The sequence below is a fragment of the Lithobates pipiens genome, unplaced genomic scaffold, assembly GCF_037356315.1.
Source record: "Lithobates pipiens isolate NorthernLeopardFrog02 unplaced genomic scaffold, aLitPip1_a1.2 Scaffold_1, whole genome shotgun sequence".
Lineage (NCBI taxonomy): Eukaryota > Metazoa > Chordata > Amphibia > Anura > Ranidae > Lithobates > Lithobates pipiens.
Genome location: NW_027507685.1, coordinates 86,325,975 through 86,349,216, shown reverse-complemented (window position 1 = coordinate 86,349,216; position 23,242 = coordinate 86,325,975).

The following is a 23,242-nucleotide window of genomic DNA, read 5'->3' as shown; positions in this document are numbered from 1 at the left end:
GCTGTCAGTGCTGTATATCACGGTGCTGGTGTGAGTGCTTAATGTCACGCTGCTGATGTCAGTGCTCTCTATCACGGTGCTGCTGTCAGTGCTGTATATCACGGTGCGGGTGTGAGTGCTTAATGTCACGCTGCTGATGTCAGTGCTCTCTATCACGGTGCTGCTGTCGGTGCTGTTGTGAGTGCTTAACCACTTCAGCTCCGGACCAATAAACACCTTAAGGACCAGAGGTCTTTTTGCAATTTCGCACTGCGCTGCTTTAACTGGTAATTGCGCGGTCATGCAATATTGCACCCAAACGAAATTTGCGTCCTTTTCTTCCCACAAATAGAGCTTTCTTTTGATGGTATTTGATTGCCTCTGCGATTTTTTTTTTTTTGCGATATAAATGGAAAAAGAGCGAAAATTTTGAAAAAAAAAGATATTTTCTTCTTTTTGTTATAAGAAAAATCGAATAAACTAAATTTTAGTCATACATTGAGGGCAAAATTTATTCAGCCACATGTCTTTAGTAAAAAAAATGTCAATAAGCATATATTTTTTGGTTTGCGCAAAAGTTATAGCGTCTACAAACTAGAGTACATTTTCTGGAATTTACACAGCTTTTAATTTATGACTGCCGATCTCATTTCTTGAGGTGCTAAAAGTTATAGGGCAGTACAAATCCCCCCCAAATGACCCCATTTTGGAAAGTAGACACCCCAAGGAAATTGCTGATGGGTATGTTGAGCCCATTGAATATTTATTTTTTTTGTCCTAAGGGATTGAATAATGACAAAAAAAAAAAAAATGATATATTACTCACACATGCCATGGTTATATGTGGAATTGCACCCCAAAATATATTCCGCTACTTCTCCCGAGTATGGGGATACCACATGTGTGGGACTTTTTGGGAGTCTAGTCGCGCACGGCACCCCGAAAACCAATCACCACCTTCAGGATTTCTAAGGGTGCAAATTTTTGATTTAACTCCTCACTACCTATCACAGTTTCGAAGGCCATAAAATGCCAAAATAGCACAAAACCCCCCAAAATGACCCCATTTTGGAAAGTAGACACCCCAAGCTATTTACTGAGAGGCATGTTGAGTCCATGGAATATTTTATATTTTGCCAAAAGTTGCGGGAATATTACAAACTTTTTTTTTTTTTGCACAAAGTTGTCACTAAATGATATATTGCTCACACATGCTATGGGCAGAAGTCAAATTACACCCCAAAATAAATTCTGCTGCTTCTCCCGAGTACGGGGATACCACATGTGGGGGACTTTTTGGGAGCCTAGCCATGTACGGGACCCCGAAAACCAAGCACTGCCTTCCGGATTTGAATATAAAATGCTACCAAAAAACCTGTTAGCGATGGCAGGGATCAGGCCTGACTCTGCGATCGCTGCAGTTATGTGTTTAGTGTTTTGTAAGTAACAGTGATCGATCGATACTGCACTTGGGTGGGCTGGGCAGAGGGGCAAAACGCAGGTGCTAGCAGGTATTTGGGCTGATCCCGCTAACAATGCGTTTTTTTGGAACCCTAAACTGCTGGGGACGCTAGTATAGATCTGATCAGATCAGATATTGATCTGTTCAGATTCTATACCACTACGGGAGGTGTATGCTTTGCGTGTGGGTGTTAGCGGTACTGGCACTAACCTAGCGCTGCCTGGGGCGACGCAGACCCTGACCCTAAAACCTAATTGATATCACCCGCCGGGTGATCAGGGGGTTAAACCTTTATTGGGTAATAAATGGTGGGTGCCCTGATGCTATAAAAAACAAACTACCCAGAGTCACCCGTAACACTTATATGGTGATCAGTGGTGAAAGGGTTAACTAGGGGCAATCAGGGGGTTCAAATTTTTATTAGGTAGTATATGGGGGTCTCTGGCGCTATATAAAAACCTGACGGGGAACCTAAATAACTAACTGGCTAACCAGCGTCACCAGTGGCACTTATACTGTGATCGCTGGTGAAAGGGGGTGAAAGGGTTAACTAGCAGCAATCAGGGGGTTAAAACCATTATTGGGTAGTATATCGGGGTACCTAGCGCTATAAAAACCTGGCGGTGAACCTAAAAAAATAACTAGCTACCTAGCGACACTAGCGACACTGATGCAGCGTTCAGAAAAATTATCGCTTAGTGACACTGGCAAAAGGGGGTGAAAGGGTTAACTAGCGGAAATCAGGGGGTTAAAACCATTATTGGGTAGTATATCGGGGTACCTAGCGCTATAAAAACCTGGCAGTGAACCTAAAAAAATAACTAGCTACCTAGCGACTGTAGCGACACTAATGCAGCGATCAGAAAAACGATCGCTTAGTGACACTGGCAAAAGGGGGTGAAAGGGTTAACTAGCGGCAATCAGGGGGTTAAAACCATTATTGGGTAGTATATCGGGGTACCTAGCGATATAAAAACCTGGCGGTGAACCTAAAAAAATAACTAGCTACTTAGCGACACATGCAGCGATCAGAAAAATGATCGCTTAGTGACACTGGCAAAAGGGGGTGAAAGGGTTAACTCTAGGGGCAATCAGGGGGTTAAATCTTTATTGGGGGGTGATAGGGGGCTACCCTGGACCTAACACTAACTGTCCTGACAGTTTTTACTGTCACAACTGACACTGAATGCATTGATCAGTAAAGAAATGATCAATGCAATCAGTGACACTGTGACTGGGGGGGGAGGGGGGGCGGGGGGCGATCGGGGGGGGGGGTCGGGGGGGGGGTTTGTGTGCCTGTGTGTACCTACATGTCAGTGTAGTGTTGGTGCACACTTACTATTAGTCTTCTGCTCGTAGTCCGGTCAAAAAGACCGCCCCGAGGAGAATGACATCACTTCCTCCTTCCTGTGTAAACAATACACAGTGGGAGGAAGCTTCTCATTGGCCAGGAGCGATCCAGAGGGGGTGGCCGAAAACCAACGGCCATCCCCTCATCACGGAGCGCTCCTGGAGCGAACCGGACCGCCGTAACCAGCGGGAGGGGGTCCGATCGGACCCCCCACCCGCTGGAAGGCAATCACGTAGATCTACGTGATTGTGCCTGCCTGTGCCATTGTGTTGACGTACATTGGCAATACGGCGGTCCTGAAGTGGTTAATGTCACGCTGCTGATGTCAGTGCTCTCTATCACGGTGCTGCTGTCAGTGCTGTATATCACGGTGCTGATGTCAGTGCTGTATGTCACGCTTCTGATGTCAGTGCTCTCTATCACGGTACTGCTGTCAGTGCTGTATATCACAGTGCTGATGTCAGTGCTGTATGTCACACTGCTGCTGTCAGTGCTGTATATCACGGTGCTGCTGTCAGTGCTGTATATCACGCTTCTGATGTCAGTGCTGTATGTCACGCTTCTGATGTCAGTGCTCTCTATCACGGTGCTGCTGTCAGTGCTGTATATCACGGTGCTGGTGTGAGTGCTTAATGTCACGCTGCTATTGTCAGTGCTCTCTATCACGGTGCTGTTGTCAGATGACTCTATCACGGTGCAGGTGTCATTGCTGTATGTCACGCTGCTGATGTCAGTGCTCTGTATCACGGTGCTGTTGTCAGATGGCTCTATCACGGTGCAGGTGTCATTGCTGTATGTGACGCTGCTGGTGATCATCTCCTGCACCCTCTTCTTTGCCTACCCTGGTCCCTGACCTTCCCTCTCCTCCATTGCCTTCATGCGCTCCACAGTCCTGAATTGTCAGAACAATTTCCCATATAAAAAAAGAATGCTTGTAGTTATCGATCCCAAATTCACCTCATACATGTGTTATGGCATTGGCCATGTGGTGGGACTATGTTTGCCCAGCTAATAATTATTTTGTGGCTGCAAATTTGACCTATAGGTTTGCGAAGTTCGCCTCCCATTGAAGTCAATGGGGCCCGCTGCGAACGTTCCGTTTCGCAAACTATCGGCCGCGTTCGCGAAACGTCCCGTCGGAAGTTCGTCCATCACTAGTCCTGTACCCCATTGCTAGGGCCTGGGCTTGAACCTGGGACCTCTGGTGTGTCTGGCAGTGACTCTGCTTGCTGAGCCACCTGGAATGCTGGATAGCTCTATGGACAATTCCTTGAATGATCTTGTCTTGAACCTTGTTTGCCTTGAAGCTTGAACCCTCCCATGAACTTCCTGATTTAAGCCATGTCTCTGCACTTCCTGGTTGTCAGAATATTGTGCCTTCATCAGCCAATATCTTGCTCCTGTCTCTCCTGCTGCCGACCGTATCATCGCTACCATTCGTTACCGACATTTGGCTTGTTCCTGGACTACACTTCTGCTGAATCCCAACCTGCAACTATTTGATACCGACTTTTGGCTTGTTTCTCAACTACGCTTCTGCTTGATCCCTACCTGCTATATCTGCTACCAGCCCCCAGCTTGCTCACCTCCTGGTGGGGCTATCCTGAGGACCGCGACCTGGCACTAACACGCAGCAAAGCCCATCTCCACCTTCAGGAGCTCTGGTGAATACCGGTTAGTGCTTAGACCCCGCACCTCAGATGAACCCGTGTCATCAGCCAGGGTGACCTGTGTGAATACCTGCTCTGCTGCTATAGCTACTAGCCTCTGAGCCTGACTCCAGACCGTGACCGAATATTCTGGCCAAAAACATGTAGGCCGTTGTAGCAGCTGCCGTAGCTCCTCAAATCGCTGAGTTGCAGACATTTGGTGTTAACTACTAGGAAAACATTTCTGAGTTACAAATTGAAGTGAAAGGTCTACAAGGGGAAATCCTTGATCTACACAAACAATTGCGACATTTTCATGCCCGAGATACTGCTACCATAGATACTAATGCATGAATGCCACTCAAGTTTAGCGGAGACCGCCGCCATTATAGAGGGTTCCTTAATCAATGTCGTATATACTTTCAGATGCAACCTGCTGCATTCACTTCTGACAGGAAAAAGGTGCTGTTTATTTGTTTGTTTATCAACCTCCTGATTGAGGAAGCCTTAGCCTGGGCCTCTCCTTATGTGGAGAAAGATGATGTCATCCTGGATAATTCTGATTTGTTTGTGACTGCAATGAACCAAGTTTTCGATGATCCTAACCGCTGTGCTACTGCTGAGGCAAAATTGCACAATTTACGTCAGGGAAGACGCTCTGTTGCAGAGTACACAACTGAATTCCGACGTTGGATCTCAGATACCAATTGAAATCCAGCAGCACAGAGTCAGTTCTGTCAAGGACTCTCGGAACAACTAAAAGATGAGTTTGCCAGAGTAGAAAGTCCTGATGACCTCAAAGCTTTTATTAAATTTTGTATTCAAATTGATCAGAGGCCTAGAGGCGATTCAGTTCGCATTGTTCGCTATACAAGTATTTCATTCATTCATTCAGAGACTTAATGAAAGGAGAGACTGGGAATCCTAGGCAGTAATGGTGGCATGCATTTTTCTATTACTCAGTATCCTCCTAAGAGCCGGTTCACACAGGGGCGACACGACTTCCAGGATGACTTTGTGAGGCAACTTGGAGACGACTTGAACACGGCTTAGACACGACCTGGGGCGACTTACAACACGACTTTAAGTCGCCCCAGGCCAGGCAACTTTTGCCGTGGCCAATCAAAGAATGAGCTCTGAAGGGGGAACTCCACGCCAAATTTATGAGAAAAATTTGGCGTGGGTTCCCCCTCCGAGAGCATACCAGGCCCTTAGGTCTGGTATGGATTCTAAGGGGAACCCCCTACGCAGAAAAAATGGCGTGGGCCCCCCCCCCCCAGATCCATACCAGACCCTTATCCAAGCACGCTACCCAGCCGGCCAGGAAAGGGGGTGGGGACGAGCGAGCGCCCCCCCTCCTGAGCCGTACCAGGCCGCGTGGCCCCCCACCCCAAAGCACCTTGTCCCCATGTTGATGAGGACAAGGGCCTCTTCCCGACAACCCTGGCCATTGGTTGTCGGGGTCTGCGGGCGGGGGACTTATCGGAATCCGGGAGCCCCCTTTAATAAGGGGGCCCCTGGATACCGGCCCCCCACCCTATGTGAATGAGTATGGTGTACAATGTACCCCTACCTATTCACCTGTGAAAAAAATGTACAAAAAAAACACAACACACAAGGGTTCAAATAGTTTATTGCACAGCTCCGGGGGTCTTCCGTCTTCGGGGGTCTTCTCGCCGGACTCCTCCGCTATCTTCTGCTCTTTTGCTAGCTCTTTCACTAGCGGAGGAGCCCGGCTTTCTTCTTCGCCGCCACCCGGGGGTCTTCTTCCGACTTCGGGGGTCTTGTTCCCCTCTTCGGTTCTTCTTGCCGGGCCACCGCTCCGTCTTCTAGCTCTTTTACAGGCGGTGGCCTGGTCTTCTGTCACCTCTGTCGCCGTCTTCTGTTCTTCTCTTCTTCTCTTCAGATGTTGCCCCGTCGCTGCCTCCGCTCACAATGGCAGGGACTCGGCGCGCAGCGACTTATATAGGGACATCACCGGATGACGTCCCCGCCCATTATGATGTCACAATCCCAGAGGATGCTGGGACTGTGACATCATAATGGGCGGGACATCATCCGGATTCCGATAAGTCCCCCGCCCGCAGACCCCGACAACCAACGGCCAGGGTTGTCGGGAAGAGGCCCTTGTCCTCATCAACATGGGGACAAGGTGCTTTGGGGTGGGAGTACGGCTCGGGGGGGGGTGCTCGCTCGTCCCCACCCCCTTTCCTGGCCGGCCGGGTAGCTTGCTTCGATAAGGGTCTGGTATGGATCTGCGGGGGACCCCCACGCCGGGTTCCCCTTAGAATCCATACCAGACTTAAGGGCCTGGTATTCTCTCGGAGGGGGAACCCACGCCAAATTTTTCTCATAAATTTGGCGTGGAGTTCCCCCTTCAGAGCTGATAATTCCGTGAGAGTCGCCTCCATATAGACAGAGATCCGACTTGTAGGCGACCTCCATTGAAATCAACAGGTACCAGTCACCTACAAGTCGGATTGAAGTAGTACAGGAACCTTTTCTGAAGTCGGAGCGACTTCAGTAGTGTACATTAAGACGGCTCTCATTCACTTACATTGATTTTTACATGTTGTCGGATCTGAGTCGCCCCTGTGTGAACCGGCTCTAAGGGTCCAAGAGTTTTTCCTGATTCTGACACTCCTTAACCTATGCAGGTGGATGCTATTAAAAGATCTATTACTACTCAGGTGAAAGAAAGACGACATTCAGAAAACGCATGTCTTTATTGTGGAGACTCTGGACATTATGCAGTTAATTGTCCCAATAAATTTAAAAGAACAATTGCAGCAATGGATGTTACAGTACATGGGCGTCCGCAGCAGGGGGCAAGGGGGGTCAAGTGCCCCCCCCTGGAATCCCCAAAGTGTTGCAGCCGCCGCCATGCTGCATTTTTTTTACTGAGTCCGCCGGCGGCTGCATCCTCCGCTCTCTCCTCTGGATCACAGAGCGGGCTGCCTCTGTGTTCGGGGACAGCTCTGTAACATGCCCCCCCCCCCCCCCCAGACCTGCTTGTGTGATAGTAGAGAGAATCAACGTTCCGCCTATCACACGAGTCGGTCGGGGGGGGCGGGGCCATGTTACAGAACACCGTACACAGCCAGCCAGCGCTTTTATCCATAGGAGGAGATGCTGCAGGTAAAGCCTGCCCTGTGTGCCACAGTGCCTGGATAGGAGGATCGGGGGGGGCTGCAGGGAGCCCCCCTGCCAATTCTCCTATCCAACTTATTTTACTGTCCCCAGTTCACCTTGTGCTCCCTGCTCCCCCCCCCCCACCAGTGCTCTCCTCCACCACACTCTCCTGCCTCCCCCCCAGTGCTCTCCTCCACCACCACACTCTCCTGCCCCCCCAGTGCTCTCTCCTCCACCACCACACTCTCCTGCCCCCCCCAGTGCTCTCCTCCACCACCACACTCTCCTGCCCCCCCAGTGCCCTCCTCCACCACCACACTCTCCTGTTCCCCCCGTGCCCTCCTCCACCACCACCCCACTCTCCTGCCCCCCCCGTGCTCTCCTCCACCACCACACTCTCCTGCCCCCCCCCAGTGCTCTCCTCCACCACCACACTCTCCTGCCCCCCCAGTGCTCATCTCCACCACCACACTCTCCTGCCCCCCCCAGTGCTCTCCTCCACCACCACCACACTCTCCTGCCCCCCCCCCCGTGCTCATCTCCACCACCACACTCTCCTGCCCCCCCCCAGTGCTCCCCTCCACCACCACACTCTCCTGCCCTCCCCTCAGTGCTCTCCTCTACCACCACACTCTCCTGCCCCCCCCCCGTGCTCTCCTCCACCACCACACTCTCCTGCCCGCCCAGTGCCCTCCTCCACCACCACACTCTCCTGCCCTCCCCTCAGTGCTCTCCTCCACCACCACACTCTCCTGCCCTCCCCTCAGTGCTCTCCTCCACCACCACACTCGCCTGCCCTCCCCCCCCAGTGCTCTCCTCCACCACCACACTCTCCTGCCCCCCCAGTGCTCTCCTCCACCACCACCACACTCTCCTGCCCCCCCCAGTGCACTCTTCCACCACCACACTCTCCTCCCCCCCACAGTGCTCTCCACTCCCCCCAGTGCTCTCCCCCTTGCCCCCCCCCCAGTGCTCTCCTCCACCACACTCTCCTGCCCCCCCCACACTTTTCTCCTCCCTTGTTCTTGCTGCCCCCCCCCCCCGCTCTCCAGCTCTCCCCATCCTTCTCTAGCCACCATCCCAGTGCTCCCCCGCGCTGTTCCCCCCAGTGCTCTCCACTCTGCCCAGTGCTCCCCCCATCCCCCCCACAGTGCTCTCCTCTCCCCCAGTCATCGCCCCTCCGTGCTCTCCCCCTGCTCTCCCCCCTGTTCTTTCCCCCCCAGTGCTCTCCACTCCCTCCAGTGCTCTCCCCCCTGTTCCCCCCCAGTGCCCTCCACTTCCCCCACTGCTCTCCCCCCCAGTGCTCTCCTCTACCCTCCAACACTCTCCCCCTGTTCTCCCCCCCAGTGCTCTCCACCCAGTGCTCTCCACTCCCTCCAGTGCTCTCCCCCCTGTTCTTCAGCTCTCCCCATCACTCTCCAGCCCCCACCCCAGTGCTCTCCAGCCCCCCATTCTCCCCACCCCTGTTCTTTCTGCCCCCCTGGTGTTCTCCAGCCCCCCCAGTGCTCTCTACCCTTCGTACTCTCCACCCCTGTTCTTTTTGGCTCCCCCCAGCACTCTCCACTCCCCACCCCTGTACTCTCCACTCCCACTGCATTTTGCCCCCACCCATGTGCTCTCCAACCCTACCAGTGCTCTCCACCCCCTATAGTGCTCTCCAGTCCCCCGTGCTTTCCACCCCTGTTCTTTCTGGCCCCCACTGGTGCTCTCAAGCTCCCCCCCATTGCTGTCCACTCCCCCCTGCTCTTTGTATCCCACCAGTCCTCTCCAGCCCCCGTGCTCTCCACCCCTGTTTTTCTGCCCCCCCCAGTGCTCTTCAGCACCCTACACTCTTAGCCCCCCCAGTGCTCTCAGCCTACCGTGCTCTCTACCCCTGTTCTTATTGGCCCCTCAGTGCTCTCAAGTTCCCCCCCAGCGCTCTCCGCTCCCCACCCCTGTTATCTCCACTCCCCCTCGCTCTTTGCCCCCACCCATGTGTTGTCTAACCCCGACAGTACTCTTTGCTCCCCCTTCTCTACAACTCCCACCCAGTGCTCTCCACTTCCCCAAAACCAGAGGACAGGCTGACTGGGGCTGGAAAATGAGGACAGCTGAAGGTCCAGGTGGCCAGGGACCATGCCATCTCACAGCAGACAGATCCTCTGGAAGGAGCACCGTCCCCATCCAAAACGAGAACAGACCCTGCCTGCTGCTGGCCATCATGGATATCCTGCTGGCATGCAAGGTACCGTACCAAGCATCAAGAACACACCTTCCCACAGACAGGGACTGCAGACTGGGACATGGGGCACAGGAGGAGCTGCAATGATGGACACAGTGAGGCTGCATTCACGGCACAGTGAGGCTGAATTTGATGGACACAGTGAGGCTGAATTTGATGGACACAGTGAGGCTGAATTTGATGGACACAGTGAGGCTGAATTTGATGGACACAGTGAGGCTGCATTTGATGGACACAGTGAGGCTGCATTTGATGGGCACAGTGAGGCTGCATTTGATGGGCACAGTGAGGCTGCATTTGATGGGCACAGTGAGGCTGCATTTGATGGGCACTGGTGAGGCTGCATTTGATGGGCACTGGTGAGGCTGCATTGAGCTCTTGCATCAAGTTTGCAGTCTCTGACCATCTCCTGTAGAGAGTCTGGAGAGGAGTCAAGAGTGGGAGCACAGCCAGGATGGGGGTCATGGGAGAAGTCAGACTTGTGTGGACAGGAGACTATAGGATAAAACCAGAGCCACCAAGCTGGAGCCAACTGACTGAGCCCTGCACAGTGCACCTGAGAGGAGGTCAGTGAAAGCACCGCCAGGCCAGTCGTGGGGGGTCACTGATGTAAGGGGGTGGTGAATAAGATAATGTAAGGGGCACTGATATAAAGGGTTTCCTCCTTATATTAGTAACCCACCCCCCTTACCTTCGAGTATTCTTTCTGCAGAAGGTGGTCCCCCCCCATGTTCTGAGTTCCTGGGGTCCCCCTTGATGGTTGATCACTTACCACTATTAACTGGTAAAATGTATGGTTTTCCCTTTCATGAACAAGAAAATAATGATGTTATGCTGTTGGGCTGGTATAATAATGCTGTGAGGCTGGTATGACATTTTTTCCAGGGTTGGTTTTTGAAAGCATGGGTGTCCGCAAGGTTACTCAGGTGGCTGCGTACCATGCCCATATAGCCTAGAGAATGTACATCTTTTTACATTGCAATACATCTGTTGCCATATTTTTATCTTTATGAAAACAGCCTATACAGTGACAGTATGAGATCAAAATATAGCCACAACAGATGTATTGCAATGTAAAAAGATGTACATTCTCTAGGCTATATGGGCATGGTACGCAGCCACCAGAGTAACTTCCAATACAAAGTGAAGATGAATTATCTGTTATATAACACATATGTATTACCAGTGGAAATATTTTCATGAGATTGACGAAAAGGGGCGGAGCATGAGCGGCCTTAAAATGATGCCCCCTCTTGGAAAAAGTTCTGCGGACGCCCATGTTACAGTATCTGAACAAATAAACTCTATTTCTCAGTCCATCTCTCCTTTGATTCAGGAAGCAAATAAAGTTAATTCTTTATCAAATCATTTTGTCATCCCTATAAAGCTTATTGTTGAAAGCAATGAAATACCTTGCTCTGCTATGCTGGACTCAGGGGCTGGGGGAAACGTCATCGACATCAAATTTGCCCAAAGTAATAACAATAAAATAAGAAATAAACTCGCCCCAATTGATATGGAAACTGTGGATGGCTCACCTTTGTCTTCAGGACCTGTTACCCACGAGACAATCCCACTTAAACTCCTAATTGAAACTGACCATCAGGAGACTATCAGCTTTGAGCTGATTACATCACCCAAGTTCCCTATTATCCTGGGCATTCCTTGGTTCTCTATCCATAATCCCTCCATCAACTGGGAGACACGTTCTTTAAGCTTTACATCTGACCATTGCAAGAAACATTGCAAAGAATCTTATCAAATAAGCCCTCCACCAACCCAAGATTTACAAGCAGTTTTGGCAACTATTCAGTCATACGACAAGCTACCTCCACAATATCTTGAGTTTAGGGACGTTTGTGATAAAAAGAACGCAGATCAACTGCCTCCTTATCGCTCTTATGATTGTCCCATTGAATTGCTTCCAGGGGCAGAAATACCATTTGGTCGCCTTTATTCTTTATCAGAACCTGAACTGAAAGTGCTCAGGGAGTGGATTAATGAGAATCTTGAGAAGGGTTTTATCAGACACTCAACCTCTCCTGCTGGAGCAGCCTTATTCTTCGTGACGAAAAAGGACTCCACCCTGCGTCCGTGTATTGACTACAGAGATTTAAATAGGATCACAATTAAGAATCGCTATCCACTCCCACTGATTCCAGAATGCTCGAGAGACACCGCTCTGCCAAGCTCTTTACCAAATTAGATTTATGGGGGGCATACAACCTTGTCCGCATTCGTCCCGGAGATGAATGGAAAACTGCTTTTAGAACCAGATATGGACATTTTGAGTCTTTGGTCATGCCCTTTGGGTTTTGCAATGCTCCTGCAACTTTTCAACATTTTATTAATGATGCTTTTCGAGATTTGCTTGATCAGTTTGTAATAGCATATTTGGATGACATTCTCATTTTCTCTGATACTTTGGAAGAACACCGCAAGCATGTCCGTATTGTTTTCGAGAGATTAAGGCGGAATCAACTTTACATCAAACTAGAGAAATGCGAGTTTGAACAAACTCAGATCCAGTTCTTGGGATACATAATCTCTTCTGAAGGGGTAAGCATGGATCCTGATAAGATCAATGCTGTGGTGGATTGGCCTGTCCCTAAGAATGTTAAAGAGATTGTCAGGTCACCTTGAGGCGAGGTGACAGATGCACACCGTAGGAATCAGGAGTGCACCGCAAGGTTGTGGACCCTACGGCTGACTGCTGCGGACAGGAGACAGGTCCCACCGGGGTTAGAGCGTAAGATTACCTGGGGCGCGGAGTCTAAGAGTCAGCAGGTGTTCACCAGAGACTCGAGTTGTGAGGATGGACTTGGCTGCAACTGGCTCCAGATCGCGACCCCCAGGGTCCCCCAGCTCACACCCACAGTAGGCAACAGGAGGATAGGGATGGTGAGGGACAAAGCCAAGGTCGGGGGCCACAAGCAGACAGAATAGTCAGGGACACGCCAAAAGGTCAGGATCACAGGCAAACAGGGATAGTCAAAGACACGCCAAAGTCGGTAACGGAACAACAGAAGAGCACACGGCAGGTAACAGGAAGCCAAACACACAAAGGAATACACAATGGTTGATCAGCACTGATGACCTGCAGTGCACAGGTTAATATAGGGCTCCCTGATAGGGCCTGGGGTGGAGCCATGCTTAGAGGAGAGGTTATAAAAACCACCAGGTGGAAGTGGCTGGCCTCTTAGTCCGAACACATGAGGGGAGGTAAGCAAACAGAGGAAGATCACTGCATAACCATGACACTACGAGGCCTCCCCCTCCCCCGCCTGGGTCCAGGCTTAAAGGGAAACTCCAGATGGAACCTCCTTTACAAACAGGGAGCAAAGACCTCAGATGCAGTGATCCAAGACCTCTCCTCAGGACCTAACCCTTTCCAAAGTACTAGGTACTGAAGAATGCCTTTACGGAGCCGGGAATCCAAAACTTGACTAACCTCGTATTTTAGATTGTCCTCAGAGACCGAAACAGAGGTAGGGAGAGGACGAGAGGACTAAAGGCTTTTTAGGAATGGGTAAGGGCATGAGAAGATCAGGAGTCTGAGCAGGGTCCCCCACACCCTTAAAGATGAGCTGGGCATCCATAACAGGACCACCAGACTGGGCAGTGGATCCCTGAGGTCAGGTTGGTTGGAAAGTGACATGTCACAAGAGTCAAGCTGAATAGCTGCAACACAAACAGAATGCAGAGAACCCTGAGAAAAAGATTGAAAACCCCACATGGCCGAATAAGGTATTCTATCCAAGGGATGGATTGAGCCTCTTAAACGGATTTGAACGGACATAGTAGCAGTATGGTGAGGCCAGGTCACCGAAGGTGCTGAACAAGAAGCAGGAAGCTCATTGAGCATGGGCTGGACTGGCATAACTGGTGCAGAGGTCGACTGAATAGTATTGTCAGGTGTAGCGACCATCTCAATCGCATCACAGGGCATAGCAACTGTGGAACTTGCAGACAAGTTAGCCTGGCTGTGCGTTCAAGGGAGATTAGGGACAGACAAAGGTAAATGGTTATGCGAACTGGAGTGAATGATCGACTCAGGTCCATAGGTGGGCCCCTCATCCAGAGTACCACATGACCGAGAGAGTGCATCAGTCCGACTATTGCAGGACGCATCCCAGAGATTGCCATATACAGCGGGAAGAGCAGAAGATACTGGGATGGTGGTAACAGGAAGTTTCTCCTTTGGGGTACCCTTGAGTAGGCAGGAAGAGGAACAGGAGGAAACCCAAACCAGGATCTGTCCAGCAGACCAGTCAACATGCAGAGAATGGAGCCGTAACCAAGGAAGACCTAATATGATAGGAGATGAAGCCTTAGGTAAGACCAGGAAGGATATCCACTCCTGGTGGAGTTTCCCTACTGACATCTTAACAGGAAGAGCCTGAAAGCGGATAGGGCCCCCTGGGAGAACCGTGCCATCAATTGCCAAGACCACCAATGGCGTTGTAAGGGGCAAAAGGGTAAGTCTCATGGAGGATGCAGTTTCCCAATTCATGAAATTGGCAGCGGCTCCGGAATCCAGATGTGCTGAGACCGAACAAGAGGAAGCACCGACATGAAGCATCACAGAAAGGAGAAGAAGAGAAGGTGAAGGTGATATTTCAGGGTCTAATACTCCACCTTCCAGATGTATTAGCCCTGAGCATTTTTTCCGGACGAAGAGAACAAGTGTCAAGGAAATGACCTTTGGCCCCACAATAGAGGCATAGGCCCAGAGTTCTGCGCCTAGCACGTTCTTCGGGAGATAATTTAGTCCAGCCCAACTGCATAGGTTCCTCAGTAGGCAGGAGGTGTTCCTCGGATCAAAGAGAAGGGACTGGGGGCTCAGGCTGCCTAAAGAACGGGGAGTGCTGGCGTATTTTTTCCAGGGCCCTCTCCTGAAAGCGAATATCGATCTGGTTACACAAGGTGATGACACTGTCCAGATCAGCAGGAAGGGATCTTCCTGCTAATTTATCCTTCACTCTATCAGAGAGGCCATGTAAAAAGGTTGCAACTAGGGCCTCATTATTCCAGCTCAATTCAGCTGTGAGGATACAGAACTGAAGAGCATACTGTCCCACAGACGCAGACTCTTGACAGAGAGGTAAAAGAGCGCTAGCCGCTGAGGAGACACGACCCGGTTCCTCGAAGATATTCCGAAAAAGTTTCAAGAAATCAGACAGGCTAGAAACCACTGGATCATTCAGTTCCCACAGAGGGGCGGCCCAAGCTAACGCCTCACCGGACAGGAGGGATATGATATATGCGACTTTTGCCCGATCGGACAGGAAATTTTGGGGCTGAAGTTCAAAATGAATTGTGCACTGGCTAAGGAACCCCCTGCAAGCCTTGGAGTCCCCAGAGAAACGGACCGGAGCTGGTAGTTGTAATGAATGTGTGGCTGCGACTGATGCGATAGGTGCAGCGGCAGATAGCGGTTGAGGTTGTTGAACCGGGGGTCCTAATGAGGCCTGAACCTGTTCAACACGCAATACCAAATCCTGAAGGAATCGCATCACCTGGGTCTGATGCGATTCTTGGGTCTCAAGTCTGCGAACTAAGCTCTGCAATGGATCATCTGCAGGAAGCGGCACGTCAGCCGGGTCCATGGCTGATCAAACTGTCAGGTCACCTTGAGGCGAGGTGACAGATGCACACCGTAGGAATCAGGAGTGCACCGCAAGGTTGTGGACCCTACGGCTGACTGCTGCGGACAGGAGACAGGTCCCACTGGGGTTAGAGTGTAAGATTCCCTGGGGCGCGGAGTCTAAGAGCCAGCAGGTGTTCACCAGAGCCTCGAGTGGTGAGGATGGACTTGGCTGTAACTGGCTCCAGGTCGCGACCCCCCAGGGTCCCCCAGCTCACACCCACAGGAGGAAAGGAATGGTGAGGGACAAAGCCAAGGTTGGGGCTACAAGCAGACAGAATAGTCAGGGGCACGCCAAAAGGTCAGGATCACAGGCAAACGGGGATAGTCAAAGACACGCCAAAGTCGGTAACGGAACAACAGTAGAGCACACGGCAGGTAACAGGAAGCCAATCACACAAAGGAATACACAATGGTTGATCAGCACTGATGGCCTGCAGTGCACAGGTTAATATAGGGCTCCCTGATAGGGCCTGGGGGGGAGCCATGCTTAGAGGAGAGGTTATAAAAACCACCAGGTGGAAGTGGCTGGCCTCTTAGTCCAAACACATGAGGGGAGGTAAGCAAACACAGGAAGATCACTGCATAACCATGACAGAGATACAGCGATTTGTTGGATTTGCCAACTTTTACAGAAGATTTATAAGGAATTTCTCTAAGGTAATTGCTCCAATTACACAGTTGACAAAGAAAGGGATGCCGTTTTTGTGGTCACCTGAGGCACAGGCTGCCTTTGGTAAACTGAAAACTCTCTTCACGTCTGCACCAATACTGGTACATCCAGATCCAGAACTACCTTTCATTGTAGAAGTTGATGCTTCTAATTCTGCTGTGGGAGCTATCCTTTCTCAGCGAATGGGAGAAAAAATGCAGCTTCATCCTCGTGCTTATTTCTCTCGACTGATGTCTTCAGCCGAGATGAATTATGACATTGGAAACAAGGAGCTGATGGCAATTAAGGAAGCATTTTCTGAGTGGAGGCATCTGCTGGAAGGAGCTAAGCACCCTGTAACCGTTCTCACCAATCATAAAAATGTAGAATTTATTATATCTGCTAAAAGGTTGTCATCTAGACAAGCACATTGGACCCTTTTCTTTTCCAGGTTTAATTTTGTTATCTCATACCGCCCTGGGTCAAGGAATGGTAAGGCTGATGCCCTATCACGGATTTTGTCTGGGCCTCTCCAGGAAAGCACCTCTGAATGTACAATCCTGCCTCAAAAGAACTTTCTAGGGGCCATCAGTTCAAAGACATTTCTTAATCTTCTCAAGGAGGGGTATGAGAATGACCCACTTCTTAATAATCCTCCTAAGGACATTAACCTCAAGTACAACAATGGTTTTTGGACTCAAGCGCATTGCCTCTATGTACCTGAATCAGTTCAGGTATAAGCCCTCAGGTTGGTACACGACTCTAAACTTGCTGGTCATTTTGGGGTTTCTAAGACAGAAGAACTCTTATCACGTTCCTTTGGTGGCCTGGGTACAAGAAAGATGTAAAGAGTTATGTGGCTTCATGTCTAACCTGTGCTCGCAATAAGACACCTCGATCTTCTCATTTGGGGTTACTTCTACCACTGCCTGTTCCATCAAGACCATGGGGGTCAATTTCTATGGACTTTGTGGTTGACCTTCCTCTTTCAAAAGGGATGACCACCATTCTGGTAGTCGTTGACCGTCTCACTAAAATGGCTCATTTTATTCCAGTTAAAGGGGTACCCTCTGCCGAACATACTGCTGAGGTAATGGTTAGAGAAGTTTTTAAACTTCATGGAATTCCTGATGATGTGGTGTCTGACAGAGGGGTACAGTTTACCTCAAAATTTTGGAGAAGTTTTTGCACCGCTTTCGGTGTAACAGTTAATCTGTCCTCGGCTTTTCATCCGCAGTCTAATGGTCAGACCGAGAGGACCAATCAAGCTCTGGAGCAATACCTTCGATGTTTCGTGAGTTATCTTGAGGATGACTGGGGGGACTACCTTCCTACGGCAGAGTTTGCTTATAATAACTCTAAACATAGCTCCACTTCCCAAAGCCCATTTTTCTTAAACACTGGGTATCATCCAGTTTTTATTCCTGATCTCCCCCTCTCAACTTCAATTTCTGCTGTTACCAACAGACTAACTTCATTACATGAGATCCAGAAGAAATTGACTGATACATTGAAGGAGGCGCAGGAATGTTACAAGGCTGCTGACAGACATCGTAGGTCTATTCCCACTTTTCAAGTAGGTGAGAAAGTTTGGTTATCTACCAAAAATTTAAAAGTTCAAGTTCCATGTGCTAAGTTGGGTCAAAAGTTTATGGGACCTTTTGAGATTTCTGCTCAAATCAACCCGGTCACTTTTCGCCTAAAACTTCCTGATAATATGAAACATATATCGCTACTCAAACCATTTCATGAAAATACTTTTTCTGGAAGAATTCATCCTCCTCCTCCACCTGTTGAGGTACAGGGTGAAGAAGAATTTGTGCTGGGAAAAATTCTTGACTCCAGGAACAAATTGCAATATTTGGGTCAATGGGAAGGGTATGGGCCAGAAGAAAATTCTTGGGAGCCTGAAAAGAATTTTCATGCCCCTAGATTAACAAGGGAATTCCACCAGAGGTTTCCTCAGAAACCTGGCCCTCAGACATCCAGGGGACACCCTGGGAGTAGGGGAGTAGTGTTGGGACCTGGGCTTGACCTCTGGTGTGTCTGGCAGTGACTCTGCTTGCTGAGCCACCTGGAATGCTGGACAGCTTCTTGGACAATTCCTTGAATGATCTTGTCTTGAATCTTGTTTGCCTTGAACCCTTTGCTCCTCCCACAAACTTCCTGATTTAAGCCATGTCTCTGCACTTCCTGGTTGCCAGAATATTGTGCCTTCACCCAGAGGCGGCTCTAGACTTTGTGAGGCCTTAGGCAAAACTTAGGCATGAGGCCCCATTCACTCTACAGTTTGTAGAGGCCAATCTGCTGACAGCCTTAAAGTGGAATTAAACTCTCCTATCCTTTACAGCCAAGGAAGATGCTTCTGTTTGATCTACAAATACCATGGTGCTGCTCCAACAAATACCTGTCAATTCTGAAAAGGGGTCTATTTAAGGTGCCTGCAGGAAAACAGCCTGGTGTAAGACTTAAGCCAGGGCCCTTTCTCAGGCACTTACTGAAAGCCAACCAAAACAAAAAAAAATAAAAAATACAAAAATATTAATACAATACCACAATATATGTGCTAACTATAGTTGAGGCTCATACACAAACCTCCTGGGAGGTTTTAACAGTAGTAAACTTTTTTAAGGTCAGAGACTTTGAAGACAATGATACAGGAGATGGTCACAGACTGTGCGGACAATGATACAGGAGACGGTTTTATTATGGTAATGACAAGTAAACTCTTACCTGGCTAACACGGTAACAAACGTTGGAGCCACAGACAGGGTGCTGACAGACAATCACGCCACAAAGATGCAGGTGATGGTCAGACACTATGCAGACAATGATACAGGAGACGGTCAGACACTGTGCAGACAATGATACAGGAGACTGTCAGACACTGTGCAGACAATGATACAGGAGACGGTCAGACACTGTGCAGACAATGATACAGGAGACGGTCAGACACTGTGGAGACAATGATACAGGAGACGGTCAGAGACTGTGCAGACAATGATACAGGAGACGGTCAGAGACTGTGCAGACAATGATACAGGAGACGGTCAGAGACTGTGTGAGTAAGGAGAAGCGGCACAATGATGATCCCACCCAGTAGCGCCTGGTGCTCAACATTTTTGAAAATAATGAAAAAAACAAAACAAATTGCAGCCTCACTGTACCATCAAATGCAGCCACTGTGCCCCATCAAATGCAGCCTCACTGTGCCCCATCAAATGCAGCCGCCACTGTGCCCCATCAAATGCAGCCGCCACTGTGCCCCATCAAATGCAGCCGCCACTGTGCCCCATCAAATGCAGCCGCCACTGTGCCCCATCAAATGCAGCCGCCACTGTGCGGGGCGGCTATTTTGGTGCCCCTGCAAAGTGCTGCCCTAGGCCTGGGCCTTGTCGGCCTAGGCGAAGACACAGCACTGAGACAAGGTACAGACTATGAGACCGTGAGACAGACAGGGTACTGGGGACAGACCATGAGAGACAGATGGGGTACTGGGGACAGACCGTGAGAGACAGACGGGGTACTGGGGACAGACCGTGAGAGACAGACGGGGTACTGGGGACAGACCGTGAGAGACAGACAGGGTACTGGGGACAGACCATGAGAGACAGACAGGGTACTGGGGACAGACCGTGAGAGACAGACAGGGTACTGGGGACAGACCGTGAGAGACAGACGGGGTACTGGGGACAGACCGTGAGAGACAGACGGGGTACTGGGGACAGACCGTGAGAGACAGACGAGGTACTGGGGACAGACCGTGAGAGACAGACAGGGTACTGGGGACAGACCGTGAGAGACAGACAGGGTACTGGGGACAGACCGTGAGAGACAGACAGGGTACTGGGGACAGACCGTGAGAGACAGACAGGGTACTGGGGACAGACCGTGAGAGACAGACGGGGTACTGGGGACAGACCGTGAGAGACAGACGGGGTACTGGGGACAGACCGTGAGAGACAGACGGGGTACTGGGGACAGACCGTGAGAGACAGACGAGGTACTGGGGACAGACCGTGAGAGACAGACAGGGTACTGGGGACAGACCGTGAGAGACAGACAGGGTACTGGGGACAGACCGTGAGAGACAGACAGGGTACTGGGGACAGACCGTGAGAGACAGACAGGGTACTGGGGACAGACCGTGAGAGACAGACGGGGTACTGGGGACAGACCGTGAGAGACAGACGGGGTACTGGGGACAGACCGTGAGAGACAGACGGGGTACTGGGGACAGACCGTGAGAGACAGACGGGGTACTGGGGACAGACCGTGAGAGACAGACGGGGTACTGGGGACAGACCGTGAGAGACAGACAGGGTACTGGGGACAGACCGTGAGAGACAGACGGGGTACTGGGGACAGACCGTGAGAGACAGACAGGGTACTGGGGACAGACCGTGAGAGACAGACGGGGTACTGGGGACAGACCGCGAGAGACAGACGGGGTACTGGGGACAGACCGTGAGAGACAGACAGGGTACTGAGGACAGACCGTGAGAGACAGACAGGGTACTGGGGACAGACCGTGAGAGACAGACAGGGTACTGGGGACTGACCGTGAGACAGACAGGTTACTGGGGACAGACCGTGAGATAGACAGGGTACTGGGGGCAGACCGTGAGACAGACAGGGTACTGGGGGCAGACCGTGAGACAGACAGGGTACTGGGGGCAGACCGTGAGACAGACAGGGTACTGGGGGCAGACCGTGAGAGACAGACAGGGTACTGGGGGCAGACCGTGAGAGACAGATAGGGTACTGGGGGCAGACCGTGAGAGACAGATAGGGTACTGGGGGCAGACCGTGAGAGACAGACAGGGTACTGGGGGTAGACCGTGAGAGACAGACAGGGTACTGGGGGTAGACCGTGAGAGACAGACAGGGTACTGGGGGCAGACCGTGAGAGACAGACAGGGTACTGGGGGCAGACCGTGAGAGACAGACAGGGTACTGGGGACAGACCGTGAGAGACAGACAGGGTACTGGGGACAGACCGTGAGAGACAGACAGGGTACTGGGGACAGACCGTGAGAGACAGACAGGGTACTGGGGACAGACCGTGAGAGACAGACAGGGTACTGGGGACAGACCGTGAGAGACAGACAGGGTACTGGGGACAGACCGTGAGAAACAGACAGGGTACTGGGGACAGACCGTGAGAGACAGACAGGGTACTGGGGACAGACCGTGAGAGACAGACAGGGTACTGGGGACAGACCGTGAGAGACAGACAGGGTACTGGGGACAGACCGTGAGAGACAGACAGGGTACTGAGGACAGACCATGAGAGACAGACAGGGTACTGGGGACAGACCGTGAGACAGACAGGGTACTGGGGACTGACCGTGAGACAGACAGGTTACTGGGGACAGACCGTGAGATAGACAGGGTACTGGGGGCAGACCGTGAGACAGACAGGGTACTGGGGGCAGACCGTGAGAGACAGACAGGGTACTGGGGGCAGACCGTGAGAGACAGACAGGGTACTGGGGGCAGACCGTGAGAGACAGACAGGGTACTGGGGGCAGACCGTGAGAGACAGATAGGGTACTGGGGGCAGACCGTGAGAGACAGATAGGGTACTGGGGGCAGACCGTGAGAGACAGACAGGGTACTGGGGGTAGACCGTGAGAGACAGACAGGGTACTGGGGGCAGACCGTGAGAGACAGACAGGGTACTGGGGGCAGACCGTGAGAGACAGACAGGGTACTGGGGGCAGACCGTGAGAGACAGACAGGGTACTGGGGGCAGACCGTGAGAGACAGACAGGGTACTGGGGGCAGACCATGAGACAGACAGGGTACTAGGGGCAGGCAGTGAGACAGACAGGGTACTGGGCGCAGACAGTGAGAGATAGACAGGGTACTGGGGGCAGACTGTGAGACAGACAGGGTACTAGGGGCAGACAGTGAGACAGACAGGGTACTGGGGACAGACAGTGAGACAGACAGGGTACTGGGGACAGACCGTGAGACAGACAGGGTACTGGGGACAGACCGTGAGACAGACAGGGTACTGGGGACAGACCATGAGACAGACAGGGTACTGGGGGCAGACAGTGAGACAGACAGGGTACTAGGTGCAGACAGTGAGACAGACAGGGTACTGGGGGCAGACAGTGAGACAGACAGGGTACTAGGGGCAGACAGTCAGGGTACTGGGGGCAGACAGTGAGACAGACAGGGTACTGGGGGCAGACAGTGAGACAGGCAGGGTACTGGGGGCAGACAGTGAGACAGGCAGGGTACTGGGGGCAGACAGTGAGACAGGCAGGGTACTGGGGGCAGACAGTGAGACAGGCAGGGTACCGGGGGCAGACAGTGAGACAGGCAGGGTACCGGGGGCAGACAGTGAGACAGGCAGGGTACCGGGGGCAGACAGTGAGACAGGCAGGGTACTGGGGGCAGACAGTGAGACAGGCAGGGTACTGGGGGCAGACAGTGAGACAGGCAGGGTACTGGGGGCAGACTGTGAGACAGAGACAGACCATGAGACTGTGACAGTCAGGGTACTGGCCATGAGACCATAGCAAGACCAGTTACTGTATTATGTACAGACAGCTGACAGCATGATGATGTATGTACTGTACCTGCTCCTCAGTCTTCTACACTACTAAAGGCAGCATAGGAACGAAGCCGGTGACAGGTGATGTTGTCTTTGCGCTCCCTGGCCTCATGCAGTGCAATCTGGGAGTTGTAGTCTCTGCACAGCACAGGCACCAGAGGCCGAAGTCTCTTGTCTGTGCTGTGAAGAACTACAACTCCCGCCATGCACTGGGGCCGACGACTGGGGAAAGGCTAGGAGGACAGCGCCGCAGCGGTGGAGCCTGATATTGGATGCAGCCTGACTGAGCCGAGATGATTGATGTCATCTAACTCGTCCGCGGTGGCGGAGGCTCATCAGCTCAGACAGGCGGCGCGGCGTCTATGTGCAGCACCCGCCCGCTCGCTCACCCCGCAACACACACTGACCGTTCCACTCCCGAGTCCGCACACTGTTTCCTGTCAGGCAAATTAGGCGGCCGCGGCCCGCGAGGCCCTTCTGAGGGCGAGGCCTAAGGCTATCGCCTAATTTGCCTAATTAAAGAGCCGCCTCTGCCTTCACCAGCCAATATCTTGCTCCTGTCTCTCCTGCTGCCGACC